A 7,029-nucleotide genomic window follows, 5' to 3' on the forward strand; every position below is an offset into this window, starting at 1 on the left:
CTAGTTAGATGTATCATGAGCAGGGAGGGAGGAGACTATCCATCTCACTGACTGGGCCAAAGTTGGGAGGCCATGAGGGCAAAAAATATGTTCTTATTGTTTGGAATATATTTGTTGTATTTGTTGACTTAAGAATATATCTGCCAAGGAAATATTGGGAATCATGGTAATTGGGCTCCATTACTGGGATCCCAAGATTCTGGAAAACCAAGCATGACAAAAATAGCATGTGCTCTGGAAAATAAAGAAAATCCAGGAATCCACGAGATGTCATATTTTCTATTCTCCTAATCTCACGGAGAAGAGGACCAATCCACAGAGTTTTGGGAAAACAAAGACTGGAGGGGGAATACTGCCTACAAAAGAATGTGGCAGGGCCACAGTCGTTACATTTAGGGATGTGTCCGAAGTAATAATCAGAAATGCACAAACAATGATATAGCAGATCAAGAGAACAAGCATTATTTGTAAGAGAGGAAACCTGGAAGCAACTTAAAATTTTATCAATGGGGGCATGATCAAATGAGTCTTGATATATCCAAACAGCAGGGTATTGTTGGGTCAGTCCTGTAGAAAAACTTTTGCTAGCTCAGAGAAATGTCGGGAAGGTGTTGATAAAGTATACAATGCTATATAATTAATATGATTCCAATCAGGTAAATATATACACAGAAAGAAAGAGTGGAAAGAGAAAGAATGTTAACAGTGATTATCTCTAGGGCATGGGTTTGTACTAATTCTTTTTCACCTTTCTAATTCTTTTCCATTTTAAATGTTTCCTGTGACTAGCACATCTATTTTTCCCAACTGTGAATGCACTTTAATTTCTAATTAAATAAGTAATTGGAAAATAAAGATTGTTAAAAAGAAAAGCCCTCTCATCGATGATCAAACAGGGCTTGATTGCTTTCTTCCCTCAACTGCTAACCTGCCCAAAAAATAGGGGCAAATCATTTAACCCCCCTCTATAGAAATAAACAGCATTGTATGAATAGGGCTTTTTGTACCTTAATTATTTTTAAGGTCTGTATTTGAATTCTGCTACCACAAGAAAAATGCAAGATTTTCTCCAGGGAGGGAAGGCTATCACCCAGGTCATTTCTAAACCTCCTTCATGGCATCAATTCCTTGATGGAAAACCCCAGTGCCAAGCCATTGTGCTAATCATGGCGGCACATCTGTTCTCTGTGTATTGACTCCAGAGAAGACTGAAGAAAAGCTGACACTCAACGTTGGAGCTATGGAGAGGTCCCAGGAGATGTCTACACTTGGTCTCCTGAGTTGCTCACACTTGAATTTTTAAAGATCCAGCTTCCGTATTTCACCCTTGTGAGTCTCAGAAACTCTCAGAAAGGATCCATCTCCACAGAGGGCAGGTGAAGATGGAGACAAGCTGGGGTGGGGCAGGAGACAGGGCTTAGAAGGTTGTGGCCATTTTCAGATGACCTCTAATTATCCCTTCTCCCACCTTGACCTTCCTTCCCTCCCCATGCCTCCCCTTGAGCATGAGAAGAGCCTGAGTCAATAACCAGCATGCCCGTCAGAAAGCAAACAATTCCAGAACCCTGAGGGGCCACAGCGATGAATAGCAAGAGCAGACACCTTCATGTATCTTTTTTCAATCTGAAAGGAAGAAAAAGAGAAAAAAATTTTTAAATCCCATTCCTCCTCTCTCTGCGTGGGACTTGCTTAGCCTTCCTTCCCCATCTCCCCCAGTGTAATGCTCATAAAGTATAGAAACCCAGTTAAATGTGAGTTTCAGATAAACAAAGAGTAATTTTTCATCTCAGCATACCCCAAATATTGCATGGGACATACTTACACTAAAAAATTATTCATTGTTCATCTGAAATATAAGTTTAGCTAGGCAGCCTATATTTTTATTTGCTACATCTGGAAACCCTAATCCCCCAGGTCATACCTATTTTGAGAAGTCACAGGAATAAAAGATTTAATAAAATATTTAAGATTAAAAAGATTTAAGAATAAAAGATTTAAGCCAACCATTTGCCTAAGATGCAGAAAGAGAAGAAAAAATTTCCCTTTACTGGTCAGGAACCCCTGTGACTTGGGATTTTAAACTTTTGACTTTGGAAAGAGGGAAACATAAGTTCTAACATGGACCCTTCCTGATCATGTTGAAGTTTGCATATATTACTTTTTTTTTTTGCATATATTACTTTTAATTTAAGGGAAAAGATCTAGAATCATTGTTTGTAATTGCCTTAAAGTCGTGGTGTGGTTCAGTTGACACATTTTGGGCTGCTTTGAATTAATTCCTCTTTTTTTGGAGCAGACGTCTGTAGGGCTGCTTCTCAGTCTGGAGTTTCGAAAATGCCAACTCTTGGGGCACCTGGGTGGCTCAGTGGGTTAAGCTTCCACTTCTTGGTTTCAGCTCAGGTCATGAACCAGGGATCCTGGGATCGAGCCCCGCTTCCCGCTCAGTGCTCAGCAAGGAGTCTGCTCCTCTGTGTCTCTCACCTTCTCTTTCTGTCCACTCCCCACCCCACCCCCTGCTCATGCACTCTCTCTCTCTCTCTCACTCAAATAACTAAATGTTAAAAAAGAAAAGAAAAAACGAGTTTTTGCTCACCTGTGCTCCGGAGCTCTAATTACTAGTCATATGTATTCTGCCTCAGACCAACATTAGCTGCCTCAGACCACTGATAGGTTCTCTTGGAAAACAGATAAAATTGTTTTGAAGAAATACTTTCATTGTTTTAAGAAAGACACTTTATCCCTTCGCAAATGTAAAGTTGTAAGAAATAATTCAGTTACTCGGTACCAAATACTCGGAGTTTTTAGTAAGACTTAGTTTTGGTCAAGGGACGGAACAATGTCACCTGGGCCTCCTGCTTCTGGATAGGACTGCATTTAGGTCATGCCTGCAGAGGTAGATTTTCTTTAAACCTTGTTTAAGTCGAAAAATTAAATTGTACTCCAGGTCACTGAAGCCACAGTAAAGTATTTCAGGGGAGCAAGGCAGGTGAATGGGGTCAGGTCCCGTCTTTATCCAGCCCAGTTGTGTGACCTTGGGCAATTTAGTTACCCACTCTGTGCTTTGGTTTCCTCAGCAATAAAGTAAGAGTCTGGTGAAGATGAAATGAATTAATGTATGTAAAGTTCTTAGAACTGTGGCTGGCATAAAAGCAATCTCCACAAGGATTAGTGATGATTCCTATTATTATTTCACACTAATGAGGGGGATGTAAATAAAAAATAATTTCCAGAAAATGACATGACAATACTATCAAGAACTTTAGAGTTGTTCTTTCATTTGATACGATGATTCCTATTTCTAGAAATCCCACCCTAGGAAAATAATTGGAGAGATAGGCACACACACAGATACCAAGAAATGTATTTCAGTATGAGTTATCCTAACCAGATACCATTAGCAGCCAAACATCAGGTCCAACACCAGGGAACTTGTTAAATAAACAGAAGTATATCAATTTGATAGACTACATGTACAGCCAGTAAATATCATGTTTTTAAAGAATACTTATTAAATGCCACAGGTAAGTATTATGATTAACTAGAAAGAGGAAAAGCATAATAAAACATAGTTTTGTTTCATCACGTAATCTACAAGGACAGACCCTAGTCATAGCTGAAAGGCAGGGGCTATTGTCTAACTCTTAGTGTTAGACTAACAGTCGGTAGGAGAGCCCTTCAAAATGACATATGTATGTATATTCAGTCCAATGGAGTAGACAGGAAAAGCATAGATGACTACAAGCAAGGATCACACCAACACACTCCTAAGTCCAAGAGATGGAACAAATAAAGGCTAGAGAGATATAAAGGCGTGATGTCGGCAAAGTGACCGAGACTCTGGCCCAGTTCCTGGGAAAACATGGCAGATCCATTAGTGAAGTCTGCCATGGGCTCAGGAGATTGTAGAGGCAGCGTGTGCCATATACATGTGTCATCCCTGACATGGATGATGAGTGTGGTCAGGGAATCCAAGATCAGTGATTTTGTTCAAGAAAAATGTCAAGGAAGACTCTGAGTGAAATTGGCCTAGAACTTTTAACTCGTAAGCAGACAACATGTCATACCCAAACAGGGGCAGCCGGAAGTAAAGGATTGATTGGATAAGAAAGAAAAGCTGGGGAGCCAAGAGGTGGGACTGGAGATAGAAAGTGGAGATCACATGTTTCACTCCATTTATTGGGAAGTTGTGAAAAACCAGGACCCAGGAGGGCATCTTTGGCTGGCACCAAGGAATACAGTGGTACCAGGAGTCAAAACCAGGCTTGCCAAACACTTATCAAACGTTGGGAACATTTCATCATGCCAACTCCCTTATATGGTCCCTATTTTACCAATGAGGAAACAAAAACTCAAAGATTTTAGGGTCCCACAGCTAGAAATCTCAGAGCTCTCTCCAATCCCAGATTGTCAGATGCTAAGGACTAGAGGTGTACCAATGTCCCCAGCCCACTACCCTCTGACAGTGGGTGAGACCTGCTATTCCATGGATCATGGGAGAATTTTGCCATAAGGTTCAGACCCAAGGAAGAAACCAGAGATTCCCAACTTAACTTCTTTCCTGAATTTGCTCTCACACTGTATTCCTTACATTATCGGGGTTATCTGATTTGCCTGGATTAACGAATAATCAGTAATTTCAAATGGCCAAACACTGAGCTAGATAGTTCTCTCCCTGAATCTTTACACCCTTCCCAAGTAGTGGGTGATCTCATTCTGTCTATTTTGCAGAAGAGGAAAACGCAGCTTACAACAATCTTCCGTCAAATGCCTGGGGGTACAATGATGGTAAAGAACAACCCATGAGGGTTTTGTCCTTCAGGCGGGGAGTGAAGTGTCTACTAAGCGTGTCAGAGGGAGAGAGCGCGCGCACCCAGGGTAGAACTGAGACCTGGCCCAGCTCCAACCTTTCCTCACCATGGACTCAGCAGTAGGGTCGACAAAGGCCAAATCCAATTCAGTAAACACAGACTTCTGGTAAGCAAGTGCCCGCATGTTTGCTCTGTGTCAGTCAGGGGCTGCGGAGGCCTCGAATACTAAAGAGTCCTGCCGAGAGGCCAAGTGCAGAAAGCTGGGCCTGCGCTTTTCTCCATTTACGAGAAGAATGACCATGTGGGGCACTCAGCCAAGGTCAACCTGGAACTGGAAGGCTGAACCCAAGCCCGGAGGAGCCAGAGCCAAGGTGGAAAGCTCCAGGCGCTGGGAGGGCAGGGGCGGGGCGGCTGGAGTAAAAGGCCAAGTGTGGGAATGTTTATTGAAAAGAACGTGCCGAGGAGAACCCAGCCCTCACACCTCTGGGATCTGGAAGCTGGCTGTCTGCAGAACGCCAGCCCTGCCAGATGAGTTCAGCCATTTCCACTTTGTAAAGTTCTTGGTACACAAACACAGGGCAAACCCAGGCGTGAATGTGATTTCTGAAAGGGGATTATTGAAAAGGTGGTTCTGCTTCTTTCCAATTTCTAGTCTGGTGGTCAGGAGGGGGGCAGTGGGAAGAAAAGCTCCTGGATGTTTGCAGACATCCCCGTCGCATTCCAGAAAACACTATGCCCTAACAGCGGGACAAGGGGGCGCCATATCTTCAAAGATTTCTCAAGAGGAGGCCGGAGCTGAAGGCTGGGCCAGAATGAACCCAGGAGTCTGGATCTGGTTGGCAGAAGAGAGTGGAAGGATGGAGGGAGAACAGAGGGGACAAGTCACGCGTCCGTGTCCTCATACAGTGACCCTAGAATAATATGACCCCAGATTGCCCTCTGACTGCTGGAACTTCAAGGCAAACAAGAGGCGGCTCTTGGAAGCGACACACTGATTACATATCTAATTTGCTGTCACTGTCCTCATGACATCACATATGTCACTGTGGTTTTCCGGATTACTGTCGACTCTGAACACATGAATCTGTTTTCCCTGACGAGTTGGTTTGAATTTTTCCTTGGCACCGGTTTTCTTTCCTTCCTTCCTGTCGGCGTCACTTCTTAGATCTTTGCCGGTGTTTCTGGTGTCTCCCGAAACTCCCAAATGCACGGGAGCTTTTTCTAGACTGCTGACTCTTCTGGCCTTCCTCTCTCCTTATCACTCAAAATGATATCGAACCTCACGAAACTGTCTGGCCTCGCTCCTCTTGGAGAGATGCAGCCCAGCGTTTCCCCCTTGATGTTTTGCGCTGTGCTCTGGACTGGGGTAAAGTGAAGTCATCACAACTGCTCTTTTAAGCTCAAGGAATTTGATAAATGAAGTTGTGTGGGGTCCTGGCAGGCAACATGCTGGAGCCAAGTACAGTGACCATCTGTGGACCAGTCTCCTTACCCCTTTATTATAGGCCCATAGTCAAGTTCAAATTGCTTTGTTAAACTTTCTGTGTGTGTCTCTCTCTCTTTTTATATCTCAGCTTTATACAATTATTCCCAAATCTCCCAAACTGACAGTGGGGGAGAGGCATTTGAAAGGACTGCTCAGCTTAAGTCTTCTGAAGGTTTGCACCGTGACTACATTTTTCTAATTTCCTGGCATCTACTCTGTTCTCCTGGGTCTTTCAAAAACAATTATGAGTGCATAAATAAATATAATAACTCATTCCATCAATATTTGGGGGCCATCCTTTGGACATCCTGTCTCCAGACATTTTAGACTTAAAAATTCATTAGCATTAAGGGTGCCTGGATGGCTCATTTGATTAAGCGTCGATTCTTGATTTCGGCTCAGGTGTCGATGGTGGGGTCGTGAGAAAGAGTCCTACATGGGGCTCCAAGCCAGGCGTTTAGGATTCCCTCTTTCCCTCCCCCTCCCCCATGTTCTCTCTCGCTCCCAAATAAATAAATAAATCTTTTAAAAATAAAATAAACAAAATTCATTTAGCATCCATCAACATTTCCAGACCAAGGACATCTTGTACATGTTCTCAAGGATCTCATGATCTCATTAAGGACCAGGAAGAAGTACCGATTTATACATTGTTTCTGAACACAGAGGATAACATCTGGAGGAAAGAAGAAAGTTAGTACATTAATTATCCTTATGTTTCTATCAGAATTTATT

This window comes from Neovison vison, chromosome 12 (genome assembly GCF_020171115.1).
Source record: "Neovison vison isolate M4711 chromosome 12, ASM_NN_V1, whole genome shotgun sequence".
Taxonomy (NCBI): domain Eukaryota; kingdom Metazoa; phylum Chordata; class Mammalia; order Carnivora; family Mustelidae; genus Neogale; species Neogale vison.